This window comes from Canis lupus, chromosome 3, assembly GCF_003254725.2.
Source record: "Canis lupus dingo isolate Sandy chromosome 3, ASM325472v2, whole genome shotgun sequence".
NCBI lineage: Eukaryota > Metazoa > Chordata > Mammalia > Carnivora > Canidae > Canis > Canis lupus.
The window spans coordinates 41,099,503-41,120,763 of NC_064245.1; the positions used below are offsets into that span (position 1 = coordinate 41,099,503).

The following is a 21,261-nucleotide window of genomic DNA, read 5'->3' on the forward strand; positions in this document are numbered from 1 at the left end:
AATTGTGTGACCCTGGGAACGTTATTTGACTTCTCTATGCCAAACAAATTAAACCGAGGATAATAACATATGTATCACAAGTGTATTCATAAGAGTAAATGCAGTGATGTTCATAAAATCCTTATTAGAGTGCCAAGCACATATAAAGTGTTCTATAAATGCTACGCAGTATTTCAGGTCTAACATTCCACAACTCTAATTAATATTTATAAAACACTTCTAAAAATGAAATCTATAGTATCATCTGAAGAGTACAATCTCTGCTGAACAAAGATTGACTGTATCTTTGTGAATACTATATAGACAACATAAATCACCACTGAAATGATAGGAAAGTTGAAGGACATCCAAAGAGTTATTAAAGATATCATTATTAAGGAAAAAAATGTAATACTTCACCATCCTGACTTCAACAGACAAATAAGATACCATTTTCTTCTGCACAAAATTTCTTTCACACTTTTAGGGAAACAATATGCTGCAAAGAGTTTTAAAAAATCCTACGTCAGGGGATCCCTGGGTGGCTCAGTGGTTTGGTGCCTGCCTTCAGCCCAGGGCATGATCCTGGAGTCCCGGGATTGAGTCCCACATCGGGCTCCCTGCATGGAGCCTGCTTCTCCCTCTGCCTGTGTCTCTGCCTCTCTCTCTCTCTCTCTCTCTGTCTCTCATGAATAAATAAATAAAATCTTTAAAAAAAAAATCCTACGTCAATTTTTCCAAATCCTCTCAAATCAAGTGTGATAGCTCTATAATGAACCTCTCTGCTGTCTTTCTCACAGTAATCATGGTAAATGTTTTACAACTCAAGGGATGGATATGTCCTCTCCACATAGAAAGAATGCAATAACAATTTCATAGTTGCCCAGAGGCATCATTTCTTTGCCATTTCAAAAGCCTATGTTGGTTAGTTAAAAACAAAATTAATTATAAATATATACTGAAGCTACAAAGTACAATAAAAAAAATCAAAAGAAAAAAAAAATCAAAAGAAATTTGTCAATAATTAGAGCCAAGAAAATAAGCATTATCATTTTCCAGTGACATCTAACCAGAAATATGGAGGAAAATTTCCCATCATTGATTGCATTAACAAAAAATCACCTATAAGGGTGGTGACATGACATTCATCTGCATTAAACACTTTTTTCCTAAACCTTCATTTTACTTTAAAATGCTTCATGTCCAATAGTTAAAAATAGACATGGATACCAATCTCTGTTACACGTAAGTAAACTGCAGCCAGAGACAACAGGAAGCCTACCCAAAATCCCAAAGTTGGTCAGGAATAGAAGTGGGACTGATAAAGGCATCACAATATAATATTTTAGGCAACATTTATACAAGCAAGGATCTCATTTTCAATAATATTCTCAGAGACAAGGACAATTCCCAAAAGGTAAAAACTTTGCATATTTTCAAGACAATCAGATTTCCAGACAGAGAGACACACAAGATCATAAGGAAAATAATTACTCAAATTCAGTGAAATTTGCCCTGTTTATCTGATAAGGTATACTGACTACCATTAGAGAGAAATGTATTTTCAGAACAGCCAAAGGTAAGGAATAAAACTTCAAGTGTTAACGATATTTATTTAGTTAATATGTGAAAAACAATAAACGTATCAAAGCACAAATAGGAAATACATACATCCCCATAAGAATATTCTAGCTCCATATAGCATTCCAGGTTATGTCCCATAAGAATATTCTAGCTCCATATAGCGTTCCAGGTTATGATCAGGTTATGTTTTCTATAGACACAGAATGTAAAACAATCAGGGAACAAAAAGCTTTACCCCGCATTGCTTTATTAACAAGTCTGTGGCCATTATAAACAGAAGGAAGATGACTCTGAGTCTAGCCTTTCATTCTTAAATGGAATCAAGACAACAATTTATTCTTTACAGAGTAGAAAGATTATTTTACATAATTAACAAATGCACCCCAAGAAATTCTGGTATATTTCCATTGTACTTCTATCATCAGTGAGTCTTTTCAATTTCAACTAATTTCACTGCATACCCCCAGAGAATTAAGATAAAATTTAAATCCAAATCCTACCTAAAACAGTATTATGGACTTAAGAAAATGTACACTTAACATTAATTGCCAATGAGAGCAATTTATCAATAGTGTTTTTGAAAATCTCAATTTTATAAAAGAAAGGATTTTAAAGTCTAGCTACAAAAAAAAAAAAATCACTTTATACAACTTCAGCTAAGAATCTTAAAATGCCTCAAGTTAACATTGCTCCTGGGGCACCTGGGTGGCTCAGTCAGTTAAGTGTTTGACTCTTGATTTTGGCTCACGTCATGATCTCAAGACCTGCATCAGCTCCACACTGATCATGGAGTCTGCTTAAAATTCTCTCTCCCTCTGCTGCACAACACCCCAACATACAGTCACGTGCAAACATGTACACACTCTTAAAAAAAAAAAAAAATAACATTGCTCCTACACTAACAAAAAGACTCCTATAACCTACAGAAGTAAAACTTTTCTTAAGTGTGTCAAAACCGTAAGGTTGCAGGGCAACCACGTGAATGGAATTCCAAAGGATGACAAAACTCTCCCAGCATACAGTACACATGAATTAATTCACCTGTGGCAGAACAGGAGACAAATAGGCTGCTACCACAAAAGCTGGTAAGAAACTAGTTCTTTTTTTTTTTTTAAGACTTTATTTATTTATTCATGACAGACAGAGAGAGAGAGAGGCAGAGACACAGAAAGGAGAAGCAGGCTCACGCAGGGAGCCCAACGCAGGACTTGATGCTGGGTCTCCAGGACCACACTCCAGGCCAAAGGCAGCGCTAAACCACTGGGCCACTGGGGCTGCCCAAAACTAGTTCATATTTAAAAGCATTCATAAAGGCTGAGTGGCTAGACAGTTTAGAATCTCTGGAAAACCCAAAGGGAATGTGTTCTTTTCCATGGACCTGTTTTACATGCTCACAAGAAAGACTGGAGAGACAGTGCAAAAAGATACAAGAGAGGCCCTCTTGGTGACACACAAACAAAATTTTCTCCACTTTTTAAACATCAAGAGTTGTTTACTAGATACAGGACTGTAGGCTACAATCAGGTAAAATTATCTTACCTCTAGTTTTCAAATCTATAAAATGGTAATAATACATTTTACATAGGGTTTTATGAGAATTTGTCAAAATAAAGTAACTGTTCAGCAGTTGGCACATATCAAGTGCTTTAAAAACTATTATTACTCAACTGAATCCAACTCCAAGTACTCATTCGGTCATAAAATTAATAGCAACACATGCTTAGCTGCCAGCTATGGAATATCTAAAAAGCAAAGGAGCCAAAAATGAGGAGTTGAGAAGCACACAAAAGATCAATATCAAATTCTGCTAATTTTATAAAATATTTAGAGAAATTCATCAGATATTATAAACCTGTAAGAAACTTACATTTAGAATAAAAGGAAGTGCTATTTAGGAGGAACCTGTAGTTGTCTTTTATGAAAGGAAAAATCACTTCTTAATTTTCCCTGAAAGTTCATTATTAAAATACATTGGATTTTCATCACTAGTTATTTACTCTTTTTAACCCCTTTTCATATTATACCACAGACATGGACTGGATTTAATGACAAGATTCTTTATCATCTGAGGGGCTTCTGATTACAGACAGAAGTACTTGTCAGTCTCTCTGCTTTACTTAATGATCATTTCCCTTGATATATATGTTAACTTAAAATTAAACATCATTAGGGGCACCTGGGTGGCTCAGTGGTTGAGCATCTGCCTTTGGCTCAGGTCCTGATCTCAGGGTCCTGAGACTCAGTCCCGCATCGATTCCCTATAGGGAGCCTGCTTCTCCCTCTGCCTGTATCTCTGCCTCTCTTGGTGTCTCTCATGAACAAACACAAATCTTTTAAAAAAAAAAAAAAAAAGAAGAAGAAGAAGAAAAAAAGGCAGCCCCGGTGGCTTAGCAGTTTGGCGCCGCCTTCAGCCCAGGGCATGATCCTGGGGACCCAGGATTGAGTCCCACATCGTGCTCCCTGCCTGGAGCCTGCTTCTCCCTCTGCCTGTGTCTCTGCCTCTCTCTCCTTCTGTGTCTCTCATGAATAAATAATTAAAATCTTTAAAAAAAAATTAAACATCATTAGATACTTAGGAGACAATTCAAATTCCTTTAGTTTCAACAACGAAAATAAAAGATGAAGCAAAAAATAAGCTAGAACAATCCAGAGCAAAGAAGTCTAGGACTAATTATTGCTTTTTTCAACCCACAGGTATAAACACAATCTAGGTCAATCATATATTGCTAATGGACTATGCTACTGGGAAGGACAACTAAATAAATTTAGAATAAAACAGTAAAACACAAAAGTGACAGAGAAAAGACAGAAGAGGGACCCAAGTTAACCAACCATGGAACCAACCTAACTTTGAATTTCTTATTAGACAAGGTGGTAAAATTCTTACTGTTTGGGTAGCTTTTCTGGTACTTGCAAAGAAAGCGTCGTACCCAATACATACATGCAAACAGTTTAAGAGTTAGTTACAATCTGTTCCCAAAGAATAAATTAGAGATCATTTTTAAATGTTTCAGGTAGGTCATTTTCATAACAGATCATAAATATTCTTTCCTTGATTTATCACTTCATTTTATGACTTTTGTTCTAGACATTAAAAAAGACAAATGTTTGTAAGATGACCAAAACCTTTGGAATCCAAGTCAAAATAACAGATGATACAGAGAAGGCTAGAAATAGAAAACATAGAATACAAAATGCTTTATAAATAAATATAGACAAAGTACATATATAATCTTAAAAATCAGAGTTTCCTATATAATTCTAAAGAAAGCTATTTCTGATACCCTAAAGGCACCCCAGATATTTCTTTACAAGAAATAATGATGTGTGAACTGAGCCCTTAATTAAAAACTGCTAAACAACAGCAGTGTTGGGAAGACAGAAGCCAGCATTCAAAAATGAGCAATCAATTCTTGTAATATACACAGATCATAATTCATATCCAAAATAAAAGGCAAATTAACAAATGACTGTGACAAAGACGAAGTAGGAAAAAGTGGAACAGTAAGCTTGGTGATTTAGTTACTCACTGCTTCCTAAAATTCAAAAGTGCCTTGTAAGACTGCTTCAAAATACTCTCACATCCAACCAAACTAATCAAACTTCAATTATCTGTTTCAGAAAGGTTCTCCTGGCATAATGAGATTTCTTTTTTTTTTTTTTTTTTTTCATAATGAGATTTCTTTTCGTCATTGTAATAAGAATCCTATGGCCACAGTTCTCACTAGTGTATCCACTGACCAAAAGAAACTTGATTACTTTAAAAGCATTCAGTACCTAAGACATTCCGTATCAACTAATAGCACAGAAGTAAAAGTAGCTGATAGATTTTTGGTTGGTTTTTTTTGTTTGTTTGTTTTTGTTTTTAAAGAATGTGCCTCTCCGACTAAGGCTTTCTGCAAAGGGCTTAATGAAAAAAAGAAAAAAGAGTACTTACTCGCAAAGTCAGATCATGAAAAAGGAGCTAGACTTACTAAGCTTGTCTTTTGCTGATTTTTAGTAGGTAGTAACAAGTACTGGCAAGGTAAAAGTCTTGAAATCTCCACTGACTACATGGCCTACAAAATCAAAGCTGTTAAAAGATTTGGTTTGAACTCACATCTCCAGTCATAGCATGGTACTCTACTTCCAAAAACAGCTACTGCCACCTCTAGCCTAGGCTTTGCAATAACCTAACTGGTCTCAGCAGGCATTCTTATTCCTCTCCAATCCAAGTTCCCCATTCTCACTACAGTGATTTTAAAATGCAAATGTCACTACTGTTCTTAAAGTCCAAAAACCCTTACATGGCCTAGAGAAGAACCCTGTCTAATCTTGCCCCCCACCCCCGTTCTCATTCCTTGCCTTCTACTACCTGTAAGTTTCTGGACATAGGCTTTTCTGTAGTTACAAAGCTGCTATATGCTTTCTGCTGCAGGGCCTTCGCATATACTACCTACCAGCTTGCTCTCTCTTGCTAGGTCTCATCCCAAGCACTTCCCCTTACTGTGAGTTCCACAGATCCATTATGTCTCAGTATTAGCATTATTTCATCCAAAATGTTCCCTAACATCCAAACTATATCAAGACCTTTTAATACACTTTCAGAGCACATTATACTTGTTTTATGACATTTTCCACAACTGTAATTAATTACTTGTACAATTATTCATTTTTCTCCAACCAAACTGTAAGCTCAATGAGGGAGAAGATCAAGTATGTTGTATTTGCCCCCATAACTCCAGCAGCTACCAAAGTGCCTAGTCCAAAACAGATGTTCAATAAACAGCCATACAGTTAATAAATTAATGCAATAAATCAACATATAGAAAGATTTCAGACCCCAGGCTATGAAAACTCTTTAAGAGACAATCTTTTGAAAGTAGTCAGTTGTTCTTCATTGAACTGCAAAAGGAAAGGTAACATACCCACTTACCCAATGTACCTACAGCTATGTTAGACATTAACGTATGCTATATTCATTTAAAAGCCATGATAATCCTATGGGGAAGCTAGGATTTGCTTCATTTGGGAGCCAAACTGGCATGTACTCTTCCAAAGTCACAGAAGGAGACACAGTCAAAATTTTGGCTCTAATGTCATGTATAGTATAATAATACCGCATCCCTACTGTAACTATGCAGGTAGTGGCTAAAGAAAGGTTATCAAAACTATGGGACATAGTAGATGGATATGATCCATCATTAAATAAGCTGAATTACAAAATCTTTGAGGAGCCATACAGCTTCAACATCGTGAGTCTATGCTACTTTTCAGTGAATTTCGGCCAAACTTTGCATGGTTGCACAAGAGAAACTAGAGGTGTGGAAAAAAAACGACATTGCATCGTATCCTCTCCCAGTTCAAACAACAGAGAGCAATCTACCTGCCGTTACAATGGGCCACAAGCAGTTCTCAGCTAACTTAAAGTGTTCTGACCCCCTAAAAGATTTCCATCTCTCAAGCCCTCATATTTCATATAGTGATGATGATACCCTTCCCGGTCTACCAGAAATAGATTTTCAATATTTGCAAAGGAACTGCAGCTTTTATCTACTTCCCACTACTCCTCCTGCCTCAAGGTAACCTAAATAAATAAATAAGATTCCTCCCACCTCAGTGCTTGGGAGAATTAAAAGAATCACAATTTCTGGATGACCAACATACAGGGCTGGTAGAGAGGAATGGTAGGTGGGTATAGTTAGAATGAGATTCCCTCAGTTGCTACTGCTACTTACTATTTATGCACAAAACAATAATAACTGTATATTTTAATAGATCAATAAAACTCATTGACTTAAGGTAATAGTTCTCAATTTAAATGAATACTAGATTCAACTAGAGAGCTGAAACATATTTTGCATGCATGAACTTACCCTAACTCCACAATATAACTATCAAATCATAATTAAGACTAATGCCCAACCAAGAGTAACTTTTAAAAGCTCCACAGATTATGATACACATATCTAGTCAGAGAAACTGCTTTATTATATAACAACACAAAACTCCTAATTCATTCAAACACTAATTGGCTATGTGTGAGAATGAAGTGACAAAATCACATAAATGAAAAAAGTACTAACTGTATATAGCTACACGTTGCACTTAACATATATGTTTATGCTCATTTTCATTAAGAAATACCTTCTCTCCCATTTCTTTGAATTACATGACTTTCTTAATCTTCTTTTTCCCACATCTGATAAAAAAAGGATATTAGAAGAGTTTTATATTCTTCATATTTCTTCAATGAGGAGGAAAAAAGAGTATAAAAAGCAGGGAGAACATACATACCGGTTTAACTGGGACAGCCAGTTTTATGTGTATTGTGCTGGAGTAATTAAGTGACATCCCTCACTCTCAAAAACATCCTTGTTTGATAATAAATTAGATCAGAAGTAGGCCACTTTTTTTTTCATTTCTATGTGATTTTTTTAAAATTTAGGTATAATTCACATATGTCATAAATCTCATCTTTTTAAAGTATACCATACAGGGTTTGTTTGTCTTACTATATTCACAAAGTTGTACAAACACCCCCACTATATAATTCTAGAATATTTTTGTCATCCCCTAAAGAAACTCAATGCCCATTAGCAAATCATTCCCCATTCCTCCCTCTCCGCAACGCCTGGCAATAGCTTTACGTCTCTATGGATTTGCCTATTTGAGATATTTCAAACAAGTGGAATCATACAATATGCAGCATTTTGTAACTTCTTTCACTCAGCATAATGTTTTCAAAGTTCATCTGTGTTAAGTATTATCAGTACCTCGCTGCTTTTTTGGCTGAACAATACTGTATTTTATGGATATACCATGTTTCATTTATCCATTCAACAAGCTGAGGGAAATCTGGTTGTTTCCACTCTATTCTGAATAATGTTATGAAAGTATGTGTTTGTTTGTGTGTGTGTGTGTCTGTGTGTGGACATGTCATCACTTTTCTTGGATATACAGCTAGGAGCAGAACTAATGGACCATATGGTAACTCTGTAATTGAATCTGTTTGCAATCTTAATAATATTAAGTCTTCTAATCCATAAATACAGTAATCTCCTGTCTTTGCATTTATTTAGGTCTTCTTTAACTACTTTCAAGGGTGATTTATAGTTTTTAGTATATAGGTATTGTACTTTTGTTAAATTTACTCCCAAATATTTTATTCTTTTGACATTGTTAAAATAGAACTGTTTAATTTCATTTACAGATTTCACTGATAACCTTCTACATTATTCTTAACTTCAAGAACTTTCAATTGTATAAGAAAAAGCAATTAGAAAAGTTAACTGCATTTAAGTATAAGTACCATGGGACGCTTGGGTGGCTAAGCAGTTAAGCGTCTGCCTTCAGCTCAGGGCATGATCCTAGAGTCCCAGGCGTGAGTCCCACATCAGGCTCCCTGCATGGAGCCTGCTTCTCCCTCTGCCTGTCTCTGCCTCCCTCTCTCTGTGTCTCTCATGAATAAATGAGTAAAATCTTAAAAAAAAAAAAAAGTATAAGTGTGATCTACTAAATAATTGTGATCTACTAAAACAGGAAGAAAAAATGACCTAAACAAGCAAAAAACTCCACTAGCTACCCACTTTGCTAAAAGAGCTTTTTGAAAAATCAGAATCAAGCAATATCAAATAATTTTAATCCTAATGTCAGTACTGGCCAATGCAACTACATAACACACACACAATGCCCTATATATACTTTCCCTTATAAAATATACAAACAAAAAAAACACTTATACTGTACAGTAAGTTTGTCAGACAAACTTGGGGGAAACTATCTCACTGTTCATTTTTAATGCAATCAGAGACTTTTGACCTTACATAATTATCTTTCAGTTACTTTTAATATAAGAACAATCTTCTTTGTTCCCTCTAAAATAGGATGCTTTCATTATTGCTTACAAACAATTAAATCCAGGCACAAATTCAAATTCTAAATTAATTTAAGACTATCATTAAACTACTGTTTTATGGAAAAGGACTAAAGCATTCCATTTCAGCCAGAATTGTACATGTTGTATCTAATTACACATTTTAAAAATACAATGATATGTTGTATGAACACAGTAACGGCCACTAGTCACTATTTAAAGAAATGATCCAACAAGGAAAACAAACTTTAGTTCAAATATAGAAATTATACATTCATGGTCATTGCTTGAAAACCCAGCTGTATTGTTCTATGTAACTTTCATAAAGGCAGAATGTACCCTACAAACATTCCCACCTAATTTTATTAAGTTGGTATAAATTTTAGGTAAAATTCAAAAATACTAACATCTCACTGAAGAAATAAGATCAACAAAAGTATAGACCACACTGAGAAAATAATCCCTGACCAACAAGAAAAGGGACTGCTTGAAGAGTCTGTGGGTATAATGACATATTCTGACCTGCAAATTCTAATGCTATAAACCTATCAAAAGAAAGAAATCATTATGTCTCAAGGCCACTATGAATAATGTGGAGGTTGTACCCTGCACATGAGTGCACGACCAAGAGAGAGCAAATGGGGACTGAAATCTGATTTGTTCTCCACTTTCTAAGCACTGAACGCTCGCAGAGGGCAGCATCTACCAAAAATTGGGAGAACCTTTTTCTAGCTTTGTAAAAACTAGCTATGGCCTAGCTGTGACACCTCCAAACAAGTAACTACTTGTTAGAAAGTTAAGACAACTGAAATACAAGATATTGGTGCCCCTGCCTGAAATCATAACACAGTATCACTTCTTACTATGTATTTATTTAGAATGTTATAGGGAAAATCATGAATAGGCTGGGGAGAGGAGAGAAGTCATGTAAAAATCTAAAGAGTGGTTTAAATACGGCATCTATCTAGTTTGGATTTCTTTGATTAATAACAGGTTATATATTTTTGTATGCTCTGACCCTATGTTTTTGGATGAGAGACTTTTTAAAAAAAGTTTTTATTTATTCATTCATGAGACACTCAGAGAACAGTGGAGGGAGAAGCAGGTTCCCCCCAGGGAGCCCGACGTGGAACTTGAGCCCTGGACCTGGGTATCATGCCCTGAGCCAAAGGCAGACAGACGCTCAACCGATGAGCCACCCAGGCGTCCCATGAGAGACATTTTAAAACAAAATGCTAAAAAAAAAATTTAGGAGAAGCTTAGGAATAAAATGTTAAGAGTCTATTCCTATTGGGCTCTATTCCTGTTAGAGAATATAGCCCTTGTTTTACACAACATGTAATGAAGTGCTAAAAATTATGTACTGGTTACAAATACTGGTCAGTTAAGCATCTGAAATTCACTACAGAAATTAAGTTTGAGGGAAATTGGAAATAATTTTTTTTAATGTTAATATCACTGTCTTCATTTCATTGTGCAGGGAATTAAAGGGTTTCTAAATTGTAAAACTTGCTTCCTTAAAGCAAGAAATATTATTCTAAAATGATATAAATTATTAATCATGATAAATAATCCAAATACTGACTAAAAAGACATGGTAACTTCAAAAATTTTTTTCAGAATGACCAGCCTATAAAATGTGTTTTATTTCTTTATTTATACACCCAATGCATTGTCATGTGATTTTCAGTGACTCACTTCCTCACTACTTCAATCAGTTCTAAAAGTAGAGCAAGAATATAGTTTAAACTCTTACAGTAGGGCAGCCCCGGTGGCGCAGCAGTTGAGCGCCACCTGAAGCCCGGGGTGTGATCCTGGAGACCTGTGATCGAGTCCCACGTCAGGCTCCCTGCATGGAGCCTGCTTCTCCCTCTCCCTCTGTCGTGTGTCTCTCATGAATAAATAAATAAAATTCTTTAAAAAAAAATAAAAATAAAAAAAATAAACTCTTACAGTAAATTATAAGAATAAAACCAGAAGGCATCCTCAGCTCCTTACAGATGGGCACAATATTATTAAAATCACTGTTAGAAAGACTAAATTACCCTTATTAAGATTAAAAGCCCGAAGCACCTGAGTGGCTCAGCAATTTAGTGCCAACCTTCAGCCCTGGGCGTGATCCTGGAGTCCCGGGATGGAGTCCCAAATCAGACTCCCTGGATGGAGCCTGCATCTCCTGCCTGTATCTCTGCCTCTCTCTCTCTCTCTCTCTCTCTCTCTCTCTCTCTCTCCCCCCCCCATAAATAAATAAAAATCTTAAAAAAATAAAAATTAAAAAAAAAAAAGATTAAAAGCCCATCCACATAACCATTCATTCCCAGATTAATTACATCTACATAAGAGCAATGTCCTGTCTTCACAGGGGACATGCCAGAGAAATAAAGGACGCAGTTAAGGCAAAGCATAGAAATGAAAATGAAGTTCTAGTCTTTCAACCACCACCAACTTACTTTCCATGTTAACACTCTCTTCATTTGTAAAATGCAGCTATTCCAAATACTTTTGAAGCCGTCATGATTTGTGGAAAAACTGCTTTGCCAATAACTATCCTGTATAAAGATGAATTATCATTACTAGAAACCATATTAACTCTCCACATTATGATTTAAATAATAGATATATTAAAAACTTTTAATCTTTTATTACCTGAATCAAACCTATATATAAATTCTGTTATATCTTTATTTATAAAGATGAATTAGGATTTGGGGCATACCATTATACTCAGAAAATTTCTTAATGAATGTGGCAAGTAGTTCAGAAATGTGGACAGGCATGTAATGGAATTAGGAATTGGCATTTTTGGTTTTAACAGATAATTGTTCATAAACATAAAACACAGGCATTTTACCCATTATATTTTTGTGTTTTACTTTACATAAATGGAATCACAAATTTTGAATTCTCTGCTCCTGGCTTCTTTTGAGAAACATATTTGCAAAACTCGCCTGTATGGCATGTAGCTATACTTTATTCACTTTTATTGTCGAAAAGTATTGGGTTATATGAATATATCACAATTTTATTTATTCAGTCAACTGCTGAACAACATAATTGAGTTTGAAGCTATTACAAAACCACTGCTACCAATGTTACTTATTAACACATCTTTTAGTGCACAAGTTCACACATTACTCTCAGGGATATACCCATGGAAAGAAATTACTAGGTAATTTCTTACCTAGTAATATATTAATATAGTAATATTAAAGTGTTTCCTAAAATGGTTTTAATAACATACATTCCCACCAGCAATGTTTAATGAGTTCCCATAACTTAACATCCTCTCCAAAACTTGTACTGTCCATCTTTTTAATTTCAGCCACTTCAGTGGTTTATGATGAAGCCTCTTTAGTTTTCACTTACATTTTTCACATTACTAATGAGATTAAACATACTTTTCACATATTATGAAGTGTCTTTTCATGTCTCTTGCCATTTTTCCATTGTCTCTGTCATCCTGATTTGTAAAAGTGCTTTGAATATTCTGATACATGCTTTTTGTCTGTTATATATTTTGCAAATATGTTCTTCCACTCTGGCTTGCCTCACTGTTCTCCTATTGGTAACCTTACAAGAATAAGATTTCTTAATTTTAAGTTAATAAAATGTATCAATTGTTTTATTTATATTAGTTGTTTTTACTACTTTTAAAATCTTTGACCGTTGGAGGATCATGAACATGTTCTCCTTATATTAGCCTCTAAAGTTTTATAGTTTAGCCTTTCATACTGAGATGTACAAATCAATCTCAATTTGATTTTTGCATGTGGTATGGAGGATGTCATTTTTTTCTGTATGGACAACCAACTGTTCTAGTATCATCTGTTAAATAATTCTTTCCTTACTATTCTATAGTGCCAGTTTTATCATAAAGCATGCATCCATGCAAATACACATTGGCCCTCTTCCAGGCTCTTTATTTATTATCCTTGTGGCATTATTTCATGAAACCAATTACTGTAGATTTGTAAGTTTTGAGTAAAGAAAATCCTTCTGCTTTGATCTTTTCTTGCAAGACTATTCTTGGGCCAAAAAATTTCCTTCAAAACACAAAACGAAAACAAACTAATGAAAATTTTATAATATTGGATAAAAATAATCCTCAAGTGGGCATGGATTATAACCTTCAGAAAGATATAACTTTAATGGGCAACTAAATTAACCCTACATAAATAATGTTCTGGACCAATGCTGACAAAGCTTTAAAAACAAAAAAAACAACACTTCAAAAGGATTTAGTTGGTACCAAGTAACTTCTATGAATACAAAGTTGTTTTTTTTAATACAAAGTTTAACACTACATAAAATAATACAAAAAAATTCTTCACTTAACAATCTCACACCATAATGTCTAAGATCCATACAAAAATTAGAGGGAATGAAAATAAGCAGGAAATGTACCCCATACTAAGAAGAAAAGTCAACTGATGTAAAGAAACTCAGGAATTATCGATCAAGTTAGTGGAATTAACAGATAGAGGGCATTAAAGCAATGATCATCAATAAGCTCTACATGTTAAAAGAGGTAAGGGAAACAGGAACATGATGAGAAGAGAAATAGAAGAATAAAATTTCAGAGATAAAAAGTAATTATCAGAAATAAAAACACACTAGATAAGATTAAAAAGAGAACATATTGCAGAAGATCAGTGAAACTAGAAACATGACGATATTAACCATTCAAAAAGAAAAAAAAGAGGGAAAAAAGTACAAGTGCTGAGGCAGTATCAAATGTATAAAATTCCCTCCCTCTCCTCAAAGAAAAAAATAAAAACCCACACCTGGGGCAAGTGAGCTATTTGAAGAAATCATGCCAGTATTTTTCCAAATTAGTTTTAAAAAAAAACTCAAGAAAACCTAAGAGAGATTTTCTCAGAGAAAACTGTACTAAGGCACATCATAATCAAATGACTAAAACACAATCATTGAAAAAGTCTTAAGACCAGTCAAAGAAAACAGAAAAATTACTGGGAGTGGGGGTTCGGGGGGAGGTGCAGAAGAAGAAAAACAGCAAAAGTGTCTATCAGAAACTATGCAAACTTTTTCAGAAAGGATTTCACAACATTTTATCAAGGATAAAAGAGGGCGATCTCAAGATACAGAACCCAATTCATTAAGAATATAGAAGAAAATTAAATATGCATGTAACTAATAGTAGAGCTCCAAAATGCATGTGTGAACCAAGAAGTGAAAGGAGAAACAGACAAATCCAGTTAAAACTGAAGATTCCACACTCCTCTCTCAGCAACTACTGAAACAGAAAATCAGAGGAATAAATTTTGAAAAACACTATCATCCAATCTGACCTAATTAACATTTTTAGAAAGTTCTACCTCAACAACAGCACAATACACATTCTTAAGTGCATACAAAACATTCACTGACAAAGACAACATTCTGCACTTTATAATAAATATACAAAATATGTTTTTGGACCACCACATAATTAAAAACTTATTAGAGAAATATATCTAAAAACCAAATATTTGACAATAGGTCAAAAAAAATCACAAAGGAATTTAAGAATTATTTGAACTCTATGTAAATGAACACAAAACAAACTTTGTAAAATGAAGAGGAAAATTTTAATAATTGCTCCTTTAGAAAAATGAAAATCTCTAATACCAGAACAAGAGAGGGGATATCACTATAAATCCTTCAAACATTAAAAAGAGCAAAAAACAGAATATGCAAATTTATGCCAAAAATAAGGCAATTTACCTGAAATGAACAAATTTACTTGAAAGACACAAACAACTGAAAGTTATTCAAGAAGAAGTACTATAAATCTGAATTGCCCAAATCCAAGAAATTGAGTTCATAGTCTAAAACCTTCCCACAAAGAAACTCCAAACACAGAGGTCTTCATTATTGAATTCTACCAATTAAAGAAGCAGTAACACCAAACACATGGAAACTTTTCCAAAAGAAGAAATCTTTCCAACTCACTCTGTTATCCAGATACAAAAACCAGACAAAGGGACACCTGGGTGGCTCAGCAGTTGAGCATGAGCCCTTCGGCTCAGGGCGTGATCCCAGAGTCCAGAATAGAGTCCCACCACGTCAGGCTCCTTGTGGGAAGCCTACTTCTCCCTCTGCTATGTCATAAATAAGTAAATAAAATCTTTAAAAAAAAAACAACAGATAAACATTGTAGTAAAACTACAAACCAATACCTACTATGAGCAATGATGAAATATATAAAGTATACACTTTAATATATAAAGTATAACAAAGTCATGACCAAGTACAAACTATCTCAAAAATGCAAGATTCCTTGGTTTGATACTCAAAAAAAAAAAAAAAAAAAAAATCAATGTAGCTAACTATATTAACAGATAAGAGAGGGGGGAAAATGTGATCATTCAACAGATGTGAAAAAACTGGTAAAAAATCAATAACCATTCACAATAAGAAAAAAATTCTCAGCAAGCTATGAATAGAATTCAATCTCAGAAAAGGTATCTGTTAAAAATCTATAGTTAACATCATACTTACTGGTGAAAAACTGAATGTTTTTGACCTAACATCAGGAGTAAGTCAAGAATGTCAGCTCACCATTCTATTCAACATTGCATTGGGACTACTACTGCAATAAAGCAAAAATAATAATAATAATAATAATAATAAGATAAAAAATTTAAAGGAGTCTTTATTCACAGACAAGATGATGGTCTACATAAAACATTTGAAGGACTGGGGATCGCTGGGTGGCTCAGCGGTTTAGCGCCTGCCTTTAGCCCAGGGCATGATGCTGGAGTCCTAGGATCGAGTCCCACATCAGGCTCCCTGCATGGAGCCTGCTTCTCCCTCTGCCTGTGTCTCTGCCTTTCTCTCTCTCTCTCTGTCTGTCTCTCATGAATAAAAAAATCTTAAAAATAAAATAAAAATGAAAAATAAAAATAAACATTTGAAGGACTATAAAAAATGTCACTGGAACAGGGAACCCGGGTGGTGCCAGTGATTAAGTATCTTGACTCTTGGTTTCAGCTCAGGATCATGAGATGAAGCCCCACATCCAGCTCCAGATGGAGTCTGTCCCTCTTTCCCTCTGCTCCTCCTGCTCGTACCCTCTCTTTCTTTCTCACTCTCTAAAATAAATAAATCTTTAAAAGAAATTTACTAGAACTAATAAGGAGCTTGGCAGAATCACAAATTACAAAGTTTAATACAAAAATCAATTATAAGCCTACAAACAACAACTGAAAACTGATTTATCTTTACATTACCACTTACAATAACATAAAAATACAAAACAGGAATCAACTTAACAAAATAGGTGCAATGCATTTACACTGAAAACAAAACGTTAAGAAGAACTAAAGACAACTTAAACAGAAAAAGGCACTAAGTTCATGTATCAGAAGACTCCATGTTCTTAGCAGGTCAATTCTCCCCAATGTAGTCTCTATGATAAAAGCATTCACAACTGAAATAACATTAAGCTTTTTTGTAAAAACTGACAAGCTGATTCTAAAATACACAGAAGGAGGAGCACATGGGTGGCTCAGTGGTTAAGCATCTGTCTTCAGCTCAGGTCATGATCCCGGGGTCCTGGGATTGAGTTCCGCATTGAGCTCCCCACAGGGAGCCTGCTTCTCTCCCTCTGCCTATGTATGTCTCTGCCTCTCTCTCTGTGTGTGTCTCTCATGAATAAATAAACAAAATCTTTAAAAAAATAAAGCTACAGTAATCAAGACAGTGCAGTACTGCCAGATATAGATACACAGATCAATAAAATGAAAAAGCCCTAAAAAACACTCACATATAATTGCAAGTTGATTTTCAACAAAGGTACCAAGGTAATTCAACAGGGAAAAATATAATCTTTTCAAAAATGCTTCTGGAAAAATTTGATTTTCATATGCAAAGAAATAAATCTTCTCCCTTACCCTCATACTATACGCAAAAATTAACTCAAAAGTGGATCACAGGGATCCCTGGGTGGCGCAGCGGTTTGGCGCCTGCCTTTGGCCCAGGGCGCGATCCTGGAGACCTGGGATCGAATCCCACATCGGGCTCCCGGTGCTTGGAGCCTGCTTCTCCCTCTGCCTGTGTCTCTGCCTCTCTCTTTCTCTCCGTGTGACTATCATGAATAAATAAATTTAAAAAAAAAGAAAAAAAATTAAAAAAAAAAAAAAAAAAGTGGATCACAGACCTAAAATATAAGAGCCCAATGCAGTTCCCAAGACATAAGGGAAAGGAAAAAAGGTAGAAAACTTTTTGCCCAGAATTTTGCCCAATCTCTAACCCAAATTAGGGCAGAATTATAGGGGAAACTAATCTGAAGCTCTTCAGTCAACATATGAATCCATTCAAAAGGAAAGCATTTCCCATTTAAGTACTCAAAGTAACTCCTAAGCAAGTGGTTATTAACTCAAGCACAACCCTCAGAGCCATAGAAGCCTGCCATGAAGAATAAGACATTGTATACATCCATAGAGCCTAGTTGAAAAAGCATCATAGGGATCCCTGGGTGGCGCAGTGGTTTAGCGCCTGCCTTTGGCCCAGGGCGCGATCCTGGAGACCCGGGATCGAATCCCACGTCAGGCTCCCGGTGCATGGAGCCTGCTTCTCCCTCTGCCTGTGTCTCTGCCTCTCTCTCTCTCTCTCTCTCTCTGTGACTATCATAAAATAAATAAAAATTAAAAAAAAAAATTAAAAAAAAAAAAAAAAAAAGAAAAAGAAAAAGCATCATAAAGGATTCCCTTAAGTTTAAACAGGACCCAAAATACAACAGTTGAAGTTTATGCCCACAGCCATCCCTGAGGTTCACAGAAGGTGCAGAGTTCTGCAACTTTGGGCATCAGAATGGTTAAATTCCGACAATGCTTTAACTCGAATCACTTAGTTTTGAGCCATTAGTAGACAAAAGTGTAAGTAAGATTAAAAAAAAAAAATTCAAAGATTTACAGGAGACTAACCAAGGTTTATATTTTAAAATGTGAATTAGACTCTATTATTCCCATCCTGCCTGTGTGTTATACAAGTTCTGGACTGAAGGATACTTTGCTTTCATTGAAAAAATAATGTCTGTTCTCCTAGTTCCCCAAACTGAAAGATATCAGAAAATGGGCTCTTCCTCTGTCAATGTTTAACAAGATAAATACATAACAAGATAAATATAATGGTATCAGTCAGTTAAGTGCCCAATTCTTGATTTCAGCTCAGATCATGATCTCAAGGTTGTGAGATCAAGCCCTGGATTGGGCTTTGCACTGGGCGTGGAGCTTTAAGATTCCCTCTCCCTCTGCCCATCCACACCTCCCTCCCCTTTTCCTCCTTTTCCCCCTCCTCTCTCTCTCAAAAAAAGAAAGAAAATTTTAAAAATAAAAAAATTTTAAAAAGAAACTGGTATCAAGATAAAATACTTTAACAAAGAACTCATTTAAGTTTCTAAGTTGTTTTTTTTTTAAAGATTTTATTTATTTATTCATGATAGTCACAGAGAGAGAGAGAGAGAGAGGCAGAGACACAGGCAGAGGGAGAAGCAGGCTCCATGCAGGGAGCCCGACGTGGGATTCGATCCCGGGTCTCCAGGATCGCGCCCTGGGCCAAAGGCAGGCGCCAAACCGCTGCGCCACCCAGGGATCCCAAGTTTCTAAGTTTTTAATACCGCGTAATACTCAAAAAATGTACACTTTATGTTAAATAGCAAAACTATTCTTAAAACAAATACAAAAAAAAAGTCAAGTACTACTCCCAAGCTTTTTACTGATATAATCATCAGGCATGATCGATGATGTCTAATATTTAAAATGTTAATTTAAAATACACCAAAAACTATTCCCTACTAATATTTTTCAAAATTATATTAATTCAAAATACTCTAATATAATTAATTTCTTTTCCATTTTGAATAAAATGAGAAACTCAGATGAAGTTTTCAGTCATGAAAACTTCTGAGGAGGACTATATATCTTGCAAATTGGAACCATTAACCTAGACCAATGTAAGTCTTTAAGTCAAACAGCCTACTCCAGGGCTCTGCAAATATGGGCCTAGGATTTAAGGTAGAAAATTCAAAGTTACACACACACATAAATCTACATTTAAAAAAAATCTTAACTCTGATTAATTTTTTCTCTGACCCTTCCAAAGATATTTCAAGAAATATTTGTCTACATCATCTTTCATTTGAAAATCTTTCTCAGCTTATGTTTATTTCATGTACTCAAATCCACCCTTTCTCCTATGTATTATTAGAATAAATACAGACTACTTTAGATTTTTTTCTTTTAAATAAGGGTAATTGATATGGAAGATGAAGTGGGAAAGATGAAATAGGATTATCTTAGCAACAGCAGACAAAATATGTAAGAAACTGTCAGTATACAAGGCACTTCAAGTAGACTTTATAAATTTCTTTAATCGACATTAAACCTCAAAATAAACTCCAAAAAGACTATTATATTCAAGCTCACAAGACAGTCTGATTTTTAAAAAAGGAAAAAATTTCCATTGTGTTTACTTCATAACATAGAAAAATGAAAGACGTCTTACTAGAAATGACGTTATCAGCAAAAAAGTGCACTTAGTATGACCCTTGCAGAAAATTCTTCTTTGCTCCTTTTTCACAAAAAGCAGTTCCTAAATAAAGAAAAAAAGATATATGAGATGGATTAGTGAATGTTCTTAACTCTAAAACAGAATTAAACATATGTTTTGTCATTATAAATTCCAATTTTCAATACTATGTGTGGCAGATAGCTCCACAACTACCTGCTGAATAACAGGAAAATAAATTTTTAAGTCATTTGTGGTATATGTCTAATAAAAATATACTGTTAGCCGACTGACCCATTTTCTCAGGAAGTATTACTTAAATGTTCAGTAATATTCTATGTACTCTTAGATTCACAAATTAGCTATCTAGTCTCATTTTTCTGCCCTTTATTATCACATGATATGGTTTACATTTACCTGGTACATACTATACAGACTACTTAATTTATGGTTTGCTAAAAGAGTTGAATGTATTCACTGTATCACATTCTCCTTTAGAAAATTGTCAAAGGGTCAGTGATTTTCATTGCCATAAAATATGTTTGTATTCAAATACAAAGTATATACTTGTAGCTTTTACAATCTTTTATAGGGAACAATGACATGAAAATAATGAACGTAAAATGCCCAAAATGGACATTAAAATGATCAATGTCAATAATTCATATTAAAAAAAAAAACCACTGGTGAATACTAACCAATGGATTAGTACATAAAGAATAATCCAGTTTGCTTGGAATAGAAGCAATGCACTTAGATAAAAAGGAAAGATGGTAAAAGCACCCCCTCTTCCTCACCCAGATTGGCCAGGACCAATTACCATGTTAATCCAATAATTTAGAACTGCATGACTCGATAATTCTACCAACCCCTAAGTAAATCTGTCACATCATATAAAAATAATTTTTCCATGGAAATTTTGAATCTGATTCAGCAATATTTCTTATTGTGATATTGTAATTTTATTTCTATTTCAAATGAATACCTCCTCTAGAGGGGGGGAAAAACACAAACTGCCAAATATTTTTGTATTAATGAATTAAGTATTAAAAGCCTGAACTTTAAGACATACGTACACACAAATAAGCTTTTTTTGCAAGGTTAAAAACAGCTTAAAGACTGAATTTTGTTTTTAATCTAATTATACTAAATGTAGAAAAGTTCCCTAACTATAATTTCACTACCAACTTCTAAAACCCAATAATTCAAAGTGAAACTGTTTTTCAAGGGTTTTCGATCTAAACAAAACTCAAAATGTATTTTAACACCAGCTCTGTGTCAGTGTCAAGAAAGAAAGTTTAGCAATGTGACCTACAAGTAAATAACCAATTTAA

At 34.6% G+C, this 21,261-nt stretch overlaps 1 protein-coding gene across 32 annotated transcripts in view; it reads right to left on the minus strand.

The window, feature by feature from the left end:
• The window catches only part of MEF2A (myocyte enhancer factor 2A), a 189,413-nt gene that overhangs the window by 137,777 nt on the left and 30,375 nt on the right, over window positions 1-21,261 (minus strand). For 21 of the 32 annotated variants that reach the window (XR_007409794.1, XR_007409793.1, XM_049108413.1 and 18 more), the window contains one exon: window positions 19,925-20,011. The exons of 5 other annotated variants lie outside the window; for them this stretch is intronic. The gene's annotated coding sequence lies outside the window, so the exon portion shown is untranslated. Of the gene's footprint in view, window positions 1-7,689; window positions 7,745-11,868; window positions 11,968-19,924; window positions 20,012-21,261 lie in introns of all 32 variants that reach the window. 6 more of the 32 variants (XM_025437978.3, XM_049108409.1, XM_049108406.1 and 3 more) reach the window with 2 other exon arrangements.